The sequence below is a fragment of the Anabrus simplex genome, chromosome 7, assembly GCF_040414725.1.
Source record: "Anabrus simplex isolate iqAnaSimp1 chromosome 7, ASM4041472v1, whole genome shotgun sequence".
Lineage (NCBI taxonomy): Eukaryota > Metazoa > Arthropoda > Insecta > Orthoptera > Tettigoniidae > Anabrus > Anabrus simplex.
In genome coordinates this window covers 136,780,940-136,795,587 of record NC_090271.1, presented here as the reverse complement: position 1 = coordinate 136,795,587, position 14,648 = coordinate 136,780,940, and the positions used below count along the sequence as shown (strand labels likewise).

Genomic DNA, 14,648 nt, shown 5'->3' with positions numbered 1-14,648 from the left:
GGATGGTTGCCTAGTTGTACTTCTTCTTGAAACCACCACCACCACCACTTCAAGGTCAGAGGTGTAGAACTAAACGAAACCACAGAGCTAGATGCGAAAAGAGGGCTTTGAAGACACATAGTTAACTCACATAGGATTGTAGACTGAATGGTGAAGAGCATAACTGTCTGTAGATATATGTATGTATTTTATTGATGCTTGTACTTTTGTTGTAACCATGGTACTGTATTGTTTTCATTAACTGATGAAGGCCTAGGCAATTTTAAAACTTGTGTGGTGGTAAACATTGTAATGAAACTACCACCTCAGCAACAACCCTAAATGTAGATCACTGATGGTTGACTGACTGACTGACTGACTGACTGACTGACTGACTGACTGACTGACTGACTGACTGACTGACTGACTGACTGACTGACCGACCGACTGATTGATTGTCTTCTTTTATGTACATATCCTTTCTCTGAAGGAAAGATTAGTTTCTTCAGCTTCTCCTGTTATCATTTTGTTGTTTTCAATGTATGTAATTCATTTGCATTAACTTCAATAAACTTTAAAACTTCAAATGTCATCATGATATTGTTTTTATTGGTTGATAAAGTTGTTTGTGTTTCTCCCACAGAATATAAAGCCACTCAAAGTTCTTCATTCCAAACTGTACGTATAATGTCATAGTATGCGACATTGTGATCCTGTTTCCAGTGGTAAAGTTTATTTTTCAGCTTGTAGGTTTCCAAATCGAGCGAGCTGGCCGTGCAGTCAGGGTCGCATAACTGTGAACTTGCATTTGGGAGATGGTAGGTTTGAATCCCACTGTCCTCAGCGCTGAAGATGGTTTTCCGTAGTTTCCCAGATTCACACCAGAAAATTGCTGGGGCTGTACCTTAATTTAGACCACGGTCGTTTTCTTCTCGCTCCAAGCCCTTTCCTATCCCATCCTTACCATAAAACTTATCTATGTCATTGCGACGTAGAGCATATTTAGAGAATGAAACCAAATAGGCCATTTTCACTCAAGAAATTTAATGACATCAGTTCATGATGATTTATATGAAATTCAGAAAATACAAAGTAATTTATAAACCAGTAGTCAAACATATTGCGCAGTCATGCCATATTCATTCTGAGAGAAAAATTGTTGACTATTACATCTTACTCAATATGTTAAAATACTGAGAAACGTGTGGGATATCCTAAATACAAAATTTTTCAAACCAGGAGGTACTTTGCAAGCTAAGATTCTCATATCTATCACCATGGCCGACATGATGCATCGCTTTCGCTAGCGCAGTGAGTCCATGCTATCACTTAGCTGCCAGACCACAAGGAGTGCTGCAGTCATCTTTGTTTCCAAGCTCTAGCATGTACTGTGCACTTCTGTTATATATTGGTGTTCTGTGGCTTTTACCCAATATGGCCATACCGTTAAGGGATTTCCTAGAATATTAATACGAAGAGATATTTCTGTCAAATTGAGGAATTCTTATTCTGCCTTCTGTTTCCCTTCAGACATGTGATATTGGAATACAATTTCAAGATTGTTATTTTTCATGAATTTCGCTGCAGTTTTGCACTTATCGTAAAATAAGTAAAGTTTGCTTTAAACTGGCCTTGTCGCTTTAATTCCCTGTTATTCACAAAAATAAAATCACCAATTTCTTAGGCAAATTATATGATTTGTTAAAATATCTCTAATCACTTAAAAAGTTTTGTCACATTTTTATCGTTAACCCAAAAATGTCATGCCTCTATGTATATTTAACATAATGAATTCTTTAACTTGATGGTGTCTAAATCTTGTTGAGCTTCATTTTAAATACAGCCGAGAAGTGAACAGCTTGGGATTAAATTGCTGGCTTTGGGGGTTAATGCACAGTATCGTATCACATAATCTGATTAATAATAACTCTTGTATAACACTAGCTAATTCTGATGTTCTTCAGAATATAGAACAACTCTTTTATTGACTTGGTTTAAAAAAAGTTTCATTGATAACCTATTATTTCAAACAAAATATGGTATGAGAACATTTACCTGAATATCTCATGCTACAACATTTTAAATTTTTTGTTTTAAAAGATAAGTGAATAATTGTACTTTTATGTTACAGTGAGAGAAAACATTAATTTTGGTTGCTGAATATTCAGGTGTACTGTATCTTTATCCTAGAGTTCTGTTTCTTGATATGGGGTTGGGGATGAGATCAGATGAATGCATATGGCGTGTTTTTATGGCTAGAATCCTTTCCTGATGCCAACCTTGGTTGAGGAGCTAATGAAGATGAAATTGATGGTGAATGAAACTGAGTCAGGAGGTGGAAGGATTCGACTTTGGCATATGAATAGGAACTGTCCTAGCATTTGCCTGGAAGTGAAAATGATCAATCACAGAAATCCATTCTCAAGACAGCCGACGATGGGGCTCGAACCCATGTGTCTCCCGAATGCAGAGCTTGGCTCCATAGCCGTAGTGCCATTCCGCTCTGTTGCTGTATATTCAAATAATGTAATTTCTAAACAGTTATTAGAATTATAGAAGGAAACCCATAAGAAAACCAGTAAATAAGATGGGACCTCAGTTAAAACATCCCATTTCTACTCTTAAATTACTACACAGCATTATTTCTGTGATGTAGAGGAAAAAAAATTACCCTTCTGTAGGTGGAAATGCGGCCATATCTTGTATGTACAGTACATACAATTAAAAAGAAATACCACGCAGTGCCAAAATGAACTGAGCAATCATACCAAGATAATTATAGCTATAAGAGTGGGATTATTATTATCATCATCATCATCATCATCATCACCACCATTATTATTATTATTATTATTATTATTATTATTATTATTACCCTTCTTAAGAATCACAAATTTCCAACTGAAATGATGCACAGACGAATTAAGAACACTGCATCAGAACGAATGACGAAGTACTGGGCAGATAAGAATCAAACCGTACAACCTTCAAAGAAAAGGTGTACATGGAAGACTCAAATGGTCCAATGTGGCCAATAAAGTTATTATTATTATTATTATTATTATTAAGAAGCAAATTGCAGTTTTATACAATTACATTAGGCCTACAGATAACAGTAGTCATCTAATCATAAGAGTCTTCAGGATTATGTACAAATACAAGAACTTCCACTACATATACATACAAAACTACACAGTACAGACATTTAGATTGTTTATGAAATTAATTGTAATAGCTGTCCTGTTTTGCACTCTGTTACTATATGTTGAGCTGTTTGGTTTTCAGTACCACAATAGCATTTTGAGGAAGGTCTTTCCCCTCTCCTATGTATGGAGAGTATCTGCACACCGTCCATGACCATTCTGGATTTGTTTGAGGGTTGTCCTTATCACTGGGGGCTGATCAACCAGCTGGTTTTTCCAGGATGCAGGGCAAACTTCGGCATTGTGAAGGGCAATTTTCATGCCATTCTTCATTCCATGAACTGAGGCTATTGAAGTCATCTTGTAAGAGAGTAATTGCAGTGGAAATAGTTGGATATCTAGATCCGAGTCTGCTTCGCTCCACTAGTGGTGTATGTCATTTAGTATCAGAAGTTGTTGATTTTGCATAATATTCTTATATTCTTGGACTAGAGCACTCTCCTTTCTTGCATTGGTTTATGGTATGTGGCTCAAAATGGGTAGCCTGCATGTGGGAGTAGATCATATTGTCCCACTAATGATGCACATAGGCCTTTGCTGGCAAGATGTAGTGTTTACAGTGCACTATGTCTTCTGGTATGGGCTAGACTAAATTTGTTACTTTCATTGACCTGTCTCAGTCTTATCCTTGGCTTTGACAATATGAAAGTGGCTGAGGTATGAGTGATGCTAGTAATGCCATTCTTCATGCAGTCACTCCCTGCTCTGGATGGTGTGAAATTGTCGCTCATAGGGTCGGTTGGTGCACGCATTTCAGTGGGCTTGGCAGACTGATATGCAATAGCAACTTCTGGCTCAGTGAGGAAAGCAACAGGAAACTACCTCACTCCTCATTTCCCTAGTACGCCTCTTTAGTTACACCTAGGCCATCTGTGACAGCTAATGTGGTGGACCTGTTGAGGATCCAACCAGCCTTCGGGCTGAATACCCAACATACATACAATGATGCACATAGTCTCATTCAGTTGCATGTCTACCTTCTGTGTGGGGAAGCTATTAATCCACACTGGCACACAATAATATAGGGCCTACTGCTAAATGAACAAAGCCAAGTGCTGACACTCGCAGCATATCTGTTGACGATCCCCAGCCAGTGTCACACAATTTATACCAGTGGTTGTTCCGGCACCTCAGCTTGGCAGCTGTTTTTGTGAGACGTTTCTTGTTAGAAAGCTTTCTGTCCATCATAACTCATACGTCTTTTGCAGTTTTGTTATGATGAAATGAGACTGGGATAACTCAGTATGGTAAGTTGAGTTAGAATCTCTTGTATTTTAAAGATAATTATTTGTGTATATAACATTCCTTTGACTTCCAGTACCAATGATCTTAAGAAATGCCAGAGTTCCAAAATGTCATCCTGACTTAGGGTTCATTAATGTGCTAGTTAATCAAGTAATATGGATCTCTTTCATCTCTTGCTATCTTATATACTGATATCGAGTGCTGGGGTGCAATCTTGTAACCTTGGGCATAAAAGGCTGTACCACTCAACTGGAAGTACTAAACCTGTATTAAGGGATTGAGTGATAGAGCTAGGGTTACCAACTGAAAATTTCCAAATGCAGGACATTGCTTAGCAAAAAGCAGGACATTTAAGAAAAATGCCTGACAATTTCAATCGATAACAAAATTATACATATAATACACACAACTTTTTACAAAAGGAAATACCTTACTTAATGATCAGTCCTTGCTGCAGTTCATTTCCTTGAAGCTGTATTTTTCAACAGAACCTACTTTTGAAAGAAGACGCAAGTTATTTTCTTGAAGTACATATTTATAAAATTCTTCACACGGCATATCTTTGAAATTGAACTTCACAAGTAACATTCATTTCACTGATTCTACCAACAAACGGTTCCTTTCCTTTGTCCATTGAGCATTTATGAATGAAAACACGTTCAGTAGAGGCATTGCTCCCTGGTATGGCAAAGAAAAACTGGCAAATGTCAAAAGTTCAGAAAATACCTCAATGTTCTGGCACTTATTAAAAAAACAGACCATTGTTAGTCTAGTGTTGTATCTTTATCCAAAGTTGAAGATTTAGAATAAGCCCTTACGTTGCAGAACTGGTCGAATAATTTGGAATCATCTATTTCTACACCTTTTGACTGTAAGTACTGAGTACATCGTACAATATCGTCAAAGCTGAGGTCTTTAATGTTTTGAAGTTTCAACCATTTGAAACACTTGAATTCCTCTGTAGGATGCATCCATTTATCCAAGTACTCGGTGCAGGTTTCATAGAATACATGATACATTCTCCATAAACACTTTGCATTCTTTATCCAAACTATCTTCTGAAAATGTATTTAACATCTGTCTGACTTTAAGGGGAATAAATTGACCTTCAAGTCTGCCTTTCAATGAAGATTGGATCAAGCACTTCTACAACTGAATTATGTTCTTTCTCAAGTGACAAAATTTTATAGTGAAAAATGTGCATGGTTGAGGAAAGAAGCAAAAGATAGAGCTCTGAAAAGTCATTTTCAAGGAAGTTTCTAATTGATGAAGGCACTGACTTCCTACCCTGAGAAAGAAAGTAGGATTTCAGAGCTGGGAACAATTGCAGGATTCTTTCAACTGCTGGATACAATGTTAACCACCTAGTCTTGGAATGATTTAAAAGCTGCAGATAATTTACATCAACAAATTCACAAAAGTCTTTCGGTTTCTGAGTGCGCACTGCATATATATGAAAGAAGTTGAAAATTTTCATCACCACAGACTCAATATCAACAGGAAGAGCATCAACTCCATGTTGCAAACAGTTATGTAGAATGTGAGCAGGACATCCAACACCTACTATGTTTTCATTCAAGTCTTTTTTGAGAGCAGAGAATACATTCTCCCCTTCCCTGCATGCAAGGCCTCCAAAATTAACATTGGCATTGTCTCCAGAAAATGCAATGCATCTAGAAGTAATTTTATGCTCTTTGAGAGTATCTGGAATATAGGAGGAAATACATTCAGAACTTTCATTTGGACATGCTTGTAAATCAAGAACTTTTATCTGAATGCCATTATTTTTGTAATCAAAGAATTGGATGACAATTGGAAACAACTTTAGTGCACCATGATTGCTTGCATCTGTTCCTAGGCCAAAAAATGGAACTTTATTGTTAAGAGTTTCAATTATAATATCTGTCGAGTAAGGAGCAATAACATTATCTATTATGGCTTCTGTTTTAGTTCTTGCACAGGTCAGTTTCTGTGCTACTTCTGAACCTAAGAACATACTCTTATTCAATTTAGCTGTGCAGTCCATTGATTTGTACGACTGGTGATGGAAAACTGTATGAAATGACATTGCAGCTTCTGCGGCTTGAACTTTTTTATCATCTGGTGAATATTTAGGAGTGACAAATGATAACATTGAATATGATATTGACCTAGTTCTCACCGTCTTTTTGTGTTTTTCACTGTTAACGTGTCTTTTCAAGTCACCAACACCTTTGTATCCGACATTAACATAACTATCACACAGTGCACATTTCGCTTCACTTTCACTGCGTCCGTGAGTAAAGCCAAGGATACTTATGTTTTAGTTTATCCGAAAATTTACACGGTCTTTTTTTTAGATTCACTCCTTTCAGGTTGCAAAGATGACATACCGGTACGTAATACGATGAAATGAGATTAATATCTCCACTCGCTGCATACTCGCACTATAATTTACGGCGACAACCAGATAACCAAACACGATAGCTGCAAATCATATGGCAAGCACATGTAAACTGTAGCTCTCGACACTTCCGGTTTCTCTCAACACAAACGTGGAAATGAAGCGCGTTGATTGGTTGATCGATGCCTGGACTTCGAGTTCAATACATCGAATATTAGTATTACTTATTTCCACCCTCAGAAGTAGCGCCCTGAGCACATGGAGTTGATGTGCGATACAATAACATGCTGTCTTCAGCCTAAAACCTAAGTGAGCAATCTTGTAACGAAAAATGCCGGACAATGTCGATAAATTAGAAATGCCGGCCGGACATAACCAAAATGATTGAAAAGCAGGACATGTCCGGCAAAAGCCAGATGGTTGGTAACCCTAGATAGAGCTATGTATTTTTCTTTGTTGGGAAATGAAATGGTGTAGGGCTTTTAGTGCCGGGAGTGTCTGAGGACAAGTTCGGCTCGCCAGATGCAGGTCTTTCAATTTGACGCCCGTAGGCGACCTGCACGTCGTGATGAGGATGAAATGATGATGAAGGCGACACATACACCCAGCCCTGTATCCCGAAATCAACCAGTTATGGTTAAAATTCCAGACCCTGCCGGGAATCGAATCCGGGACCCCTGTGACCAAAGGTCAGCACGTTAACCATTTAACCATGGAGCCAGACTCTTTGCTGGAATTTTAAAGATATAAACAGGAAATAGAATTGATGTACTGTTAGTTTTCTTTCTTTTATTACACATTATGTCACGTCTTTAAGCTTAATAAACCACTGGAGGACAAGGCAAATCGTCTCTCTTCAAACTGGATGAAGAAATCTGGGTTATGAAAGGACATAGAAAATGAAGCTTACCAGACAGACTACGAAGACTCGATTTACAGGAATGAGTTAATTATCGTCAAAACAAGGTATGAAAATGTCTGTCTTTCTGTAACTGCCAACCAGATCTGCAAGATAAATAGTGTCATGGCACTTCCGTGATCTAAGAGAAGCTTCATCTTCCTAAACTCAAACTTTAAAATTTTGATAGAAATATTAAGAATTGGCTGGGGTGTCGGGGTCAGTTTCAGAAAATCAAAACTGATACCACTTTAGATGATGAAGATTAATTCCATTACCTTCTTCAATGATACTAAGTTCCAAAGCTATGGAACTAGTTGAAAGTTTTCCTCCATCAGGTCCAGTAACGTCACGACCACGGCTGTCTACTGCACGTCCGTCTTGTGACATCTACCGTCTATCTTCTAGCTAGCGTGTTATCACCCATACTTTACAACATGTATACCAGAAGTAAGGCGGTTCATTTTGCTGATGACATGACAGTCACTGTTCAAGGGGAATGCTTTGAAGAAGTACAGAAGAAGTTAACAAGGGCTTTAGATAAATTCACTAGTATTATGATGAAAAGTCACCTGAAACCAAACTGTCTAAAAGCTCAAGGTTGCAAGTTTCATCTTTGCAACAGAGGAGCAGGAAGTGGTATGGAGGGATGTGAGGCTGAAACGCTGTACTGAACTGGAGTACTTGGGAGTCAAGTTGGGTTGCACACTTTCCTTAAAGAAGCATTGTGATGATCGGAAAGGGAAGATAAGTGCTAGAAATAACTTCACTCACAAACCTACTGGCTCAACATTGGTAGCGTAGCCAGAAGTGCTATGAACACCAACACTAGCCCTAAGTTTTTCTGCAGGAGAGTGTGCTGCACCTGTGTGGGAAGCCTCTGGATCAAGCAGGTTTTAGACCAGAGAAAGCATGTTGTCAAATTCTGTATCTCACCCAAAATATTGAGGATGACTATGAGAAGAAGTCGGTGCCTGGAGCGGCATTCATCAACTTTTCTGCTGCTGCTGCCATTTCTTGATGGATACAGTACTTTTGTATCCATCTCTTGGCACAGGCCAGAGTAAAGTGTAGCTTTCACCGAAGTCCCAGTCTCATCCACGGCTGTGACAATATGGAAGCTGCTGGGGTATGGGTGGTGTTGAGTAATGAAATTCGGAGCATGACTAGTGCATCTGAGTGTTATGAAAGGTGCTGCTCATAGGGTCAGTTGTGCTGCAATAGTACTTTCTGACCCAGTGAGGAAAGCAGTGGCAAACTACCTCACTCCTCGTCTTGCCTAGTACGCCTCATTTTGGTGCTGCCATTGGTTTTTGCGGTTTCCTTATAACCGCATAACCTTTTGTGGTGCTATTTGAGGATCCAACCAGCCTCTGGGCTGATGACCTAACAGACAGACACAATACTGTGAATTATCAGAGACCACTTACTTTCTTTATTCGTGTCAGAAGTATCAACTTTACTTACAGATAAAAAAAAAAAAACATGACATCTACATTCCTACTATACAAATATACAGGTCTGTTATACAAACACAGATAAAGCAACAATTCAAGATCTAGATGATTCTTGCTCAGTATTGGGTGACGTCAATAGCGTTGGGGGAGGCTGTAATCAAGTCTTTCATAGTGCACATTGAAGAACATAAAACACACTGACATAGATGGTGGATCATCTGCTGCTCTTCGCAATCACAAAGTGATGAATCACTTTAGAAACCCCACTTCTGCAAATTTACTTTTGTTCTGCCAACTTCTGTACGGAGTCTGTTAAGGGCAACTACTTACTAAAATGTACTGTCGCTAAGGATTTTCAAGTAATTAAGGTCGTGTGGACATTACTCTCAACAAACCAGTCAAAATTATTACAGGTGGCCTCAGATGAATACCTATCTGGAAGATCTATTCTTTGGTCAGTATAGCACCTCCGAACATCAGTTGTCAAGTGCCTGCAGAGATCAAAAGGAAGAAACAGACATCGGATGCCAATGACCGTAGGATAATTAAACCTCGAATGAAGTCTAGGAAGAGCTTTCTTCAGAGCTCCACGCCACTTGAAACACAATGTGAATTACGTTGCACAGCTCTTTGGAAACAAAACTGTGAGCTGAGATGTAAGCTTTTACTTCAAGGTAAAGCCTATGTACGATCACCAGCTTCTATTTATCACCTTGAAGACACTGATATGCCTAAATACATAATTATCCAGCAAACTAATAAGAGTTACAAAGAAAATTTATAGACACACCTAGGAAACTTAATTCTAAACCTTGTATACATGCTCCTGTTTAAAATGCAACTAACATTGAGAAGAAGAAGGCAGTGACTTGGAAAGACAAGATAATCTTTGGATACTGATATTTTACTGTATGTGATTTTTAGTGATATTGGTTGACTTTCCTCCGTGTTTTAGTTGTCTTTTTATAGTGTTTTGACAGTGTATTGTTTAGCTTATCAGTGTTTTACAGACTTACAGGAAGGATTCTTATTTATCTTTGTGAGTACCATATGCATGTTTACGTTTAACTATTGTTGTCATGGCGGTGCATAACATTCGTACATGTTATGTTTCGATACACAATTGATTTCAATGTTTTTAAATTTACTTCTTAATCTTTATTTGATAAGTATAGTGATTCTTGCTCAATTCAAATTTATTACCAAACTACGCAGAAGTTCTTCCGGTATCTAAATTAAGAATAACCACTACATATTATAACCTAGCGCTGAAGTGCCCTATTCAACATGTTCATAGTCTCACCATGTAAATTTATATCTTGAATAATGAGACACTTGATTTTACTATATAAATAAATGTTTGAAGATCACGTAGCACCTGTTTTAAGTTTAATTACTACAGATCAAAGGACACAGGACAAACTTACAAAATTAGGTGTTCTTTTTATGTACATTCTTTCGTGGAGAGAGAGGAATTCTGTACACTTAAGGTGCGTACATCATGACCTCAGCGTGACATCAAGCACACACATCATGTCTTATGCAACCGAACAACATTCAATATTAACACCTAACGAACACGTTTATACCCAGTCGGGAACACTAATTTATTTGAAAACAAAAACAATTCACAAGAGCCTCGGGAAGTCAAATGCCAATACTGTAACCAGTTTTTTCGCGGTGAGAGGGGCGTATTCATCCAGTTTAGTTGCTCTCATCCTGACCGACATCGCGAAAGATTGCTTCAAAATCACACGGCTAAAGTATCTCAAACGGATACAGTATATCCGGTTGAGTCACTAGTGAAAATCTCCATCCTAGCGACGACGGTGGGTATATCAGATAATTCATCTCTGAAGTCCAAACAAGAAATTCATTTTTGAAAATTAAAATTTGAATAAGCGAACAACGATTATGAGTATAATAAATTGGTTCAAGATTTTGCATCATTCCTGTTCACGTCTATTAACTTCCTGCCTGGTCCCAAACTCTCAGCAAACATATTTTATGAGGCTAGGAAGAAACGCCATTTAGCTCTTAGCAAAAAACACCATAGTCACTAGTCAAATCCACAGCGTGCAGATAAATGTGCCTGCGGAAAAAGGCGAAACAAATATAACCGCGAACTGACTCAATACCAGTTCTACAACTAGAGACCTAAGGCAATGAGGCGGGTGTTGGTAAACAAGTCCGAGGTACGTAAAATTGATCTTGGAAACATCCCTAGTTTCTTTTCTGATACCTTTTCCCTTGAAAATTTAAACGATAGGGAAACTTACCCTTCTAAAATCACTGAAGTAGAGCGTGTGGAAATTAATGAAACGTTCGTTCCCACCGTGTCGAAGGAGGAAATTACTTTTGCCGTCCATCATATCGCAGCAGATACTGCACCAGGCCCAGATCGCGTTTTGATGAGAGCTCTTGAAGATGACGTACAGGCTATTATCGCAAAAATAGCAACCAGAATGCTACAAACTGGCGAAATTCTCGAATGTCTGAGGAATGCACTTATAATTTTGTTGTATAAGAAAGGTGATCCGAAGGTTGTGTTGAACTGGTGACCCATCACTATCTGTTCAGTCATTAGGAGAGTAGTAGAAAGAGTATTCAACAGTCGCCTACGTGAGTTCATCTGCTATAATGAACACCAGTGAGGATTCTGTTCAACTCCAGGCACCGTTATAAGTTCTTCCATTCTCGGTGCATTGTTAAAATCTGCTAAACAGAGGAAATAAGACATCATGGTAATTTTTTTGGACATTTGAAAGGCATTTGGTAATATTGGTCACAGCCACCTTCTATAAACCCTACAGTCAGAAGGAATACCTTCAAAACTCGGGGATGTAATTTCCAAACTTCAGACAGGGAATGTCACTCAAATCGAAACGCAGAAGGGTAGAACAAAACCTATACTCGTAAAGAGAGTTGTGATGCAGGGATCTCCATTATCACCAGCCCTCTATAACCCAGCCATAGGTCATATCTTAGACGAGCTAAGCGAAGATAGTCTCTCGCGGCAATATGGAGTATCTCTGTCACCCAAACTACCACTTATAACCACAATGGGCTTTGCTGATGACACCGTTATTGCCGGGAAGAACGAAGAAGCAGCTTTAGATCTTTCGCGGCTAGCCTGCAGGAGGTTTGAAGAAATTGGACTTGATATCAATCCTCAGAAGTGTACAGGTATATTTGTAATCCGAGGCAAGTTGAAGCAAGGGTCGCTATCCGTGGAGGAAGACTGTAGGATTGACTTAATTGGAGACAGCGAACAAATTCGTTACCTTGGAACTACCTTCAGGGATACACTAGTGTTCGACGAGTCTGCCGTAATAAAAGATCTTCACAGTAAGCTCCAATTTCTAACATCGTCGCCACTGGTTAAGGCCAAAGGCTTATAGTCCTCAATTCTTCAATCTGTCCGAACCTGATATATCCTTTCCTGACATGCAGTTTCAAGAAAATCAATCAGAAATTTTTATCCGATAGCGATAAAATGATTTAAAGTGCAACAAAGGAGATATTGCAGTTGCAGACAGATACTCCAGATGGCATGCTGTACACCGAAAAGAAATACAAAGGACTCTCTCTTTTTAAAACCTCATGGAAAGTTTGTCTACAGTGCGCTAATGCCTGCAACATCTTGCTTAAGACTAAAAGTCCACTCGCTGTTGCTTTGAGGGATTCTCCCGCGGTGAGTCGGGAATGTTTAGAACGTTTCAAAATTAACAAAACGCTGATACTCGGAAAATAACCACCAGGAACGGCCTGTGTGATACTAAGAAGATCCGTCAAGAGCTGCAAGAATGTGAATTCACCTCATGATGTTCACTACCGCAAAAAGGACTCAGAGTACAACTTTACAAAGAATACGCACCAGCAAACTCTTGATTGTGAGATCATACTGGACTGTCTTGTAACGAGTGGAGGGAGGCTATAAAGATGAGTGCTAATGTTTCTGCAGTGCGTTCGGTGCCAGGCAGGTCCCTGGAAAACAACCTCTGTCGGCATTGCCACGGAGAGAAAGAAACTCTTGGTCATGTCCTAGGATTCTGCAGATACGGGGAGCTTCTAAGAAGCACGCGGTACCACCAGATCAGATCCTTCATTGCCGAAGAACTGAGAAAGAAGGGATTGAATGTACATGAGGAGGTACACGGACTGGCCATAAATGGTAGTTTGCAGAGAATTGACATCATAGCCTTTAAAGACAAAAGTTCTCAGGGATTCATCTTAGATCCAACTGTCAGGTTCGAGCACCATAGCGGCCAACCAGAGGAGGTCAATCTAGAAACGATTCACTATCCCTTACTACAAATCTAAATATCACCTTCCGGAAATTGAAATAATATGGATAATGGTCAGAGCTCGTGGTACTGTACCTCGTCACTTGTATATAGATGTTGATTCCCATAGGGAACGTGAAATATTTGTCCCAAATGAGTAAATTTATAATACCAATATAAATGGTCTTAGCACTTCGCACACTGGGGCGAAGTGCTGGCAAACAGGAATGAATTAGCTGGAAAGTTTATAATGTCCTCGTCACTCTGTCGCGAAGCTTATCCCGGAAATTGTGACTCTCATCCTTCGAGGCTTCATCAAGATCCAGGGACACCCCTTTTACAGCTCTGAAATGCCACACTAATTATACTGATTCTTTATCATTTAGAGTTTTCTTCAATTAATAGAGCTGTGCAGAAAAATTTGATATCTTTTACCTTGTTCTTAGTGGCAGCCTGTAAATGCAGGAGGTTGTTCCTAAATAAATGGAATTGTATATAATTTTTATGAATTAAAGCAATAGTTTCCAAACTGCGGGTACACTCCTCTGGGTGAGTGTGAGATATTTACAAGGGGAGCACAAGCAATTTAGCAGAAGAAAACGAGGGAAATGAAATTTGTAAGTGAGGGGTGTACTGTCAACATATTATGTCTCTCCCACTTTTGTCTGAGTGTCAATGTAGGTATTGAAGCACAAGTTCAATTCTTGAAGGTAAAATACAGTTGTTTTAAAAAACAGTTCTGATAAAATTAATATGAGTAGAAATAGCTAATTAATTAGTTAAACCATGTGTTTATTTAAATTTCAGACCACCATTTTGGATGTGAAGCAGCAACTTGATGTTGACACTTTCTTGACATATAATTATATATTATTAGGCCTGTTTATGATATGCAGTACATTTACATCCTTGTTTCAGCCACATATCCTAGTGATGGCTAAAATTAGTTTCTGCACTATAGCAAATTTTGATTGTTATTGTTTTATGGGACCCAACTACCAGCTCATTGGCCTGTGAATTTTGAAATCTGCTAATTTATTCTGCATTACTCTCAAATATAAGTGTTTCTGAGAAAAAGTTTATTTCTAATAATGGTACATGGAAGGGGGTAATTGAATTTGCTTACAGATGGGGTTGCCAGCAGGAAGAGTTTAGGCTGAGCTAAAGAATGCCTCAGAAAGCTTTTCTCCTGGAAAA

At 38.7% G+C, this 14,648-nt stretch overlaps 1 protein-coding gene across 1 annotated transcript in view; it reads left to right on the top strand.

Moving 5' to 3' along the window:
* Seipin (lipid droplet biogenesis associated protein seipin) overlaps window positions 1–14,648 on the top strand; it is a 64,220-nt gene that overhangs the window by 43,589 nt on the left and 5,983 nt on the right. The gene's annotated exons all lie outside the window — the stretch shown is intronic.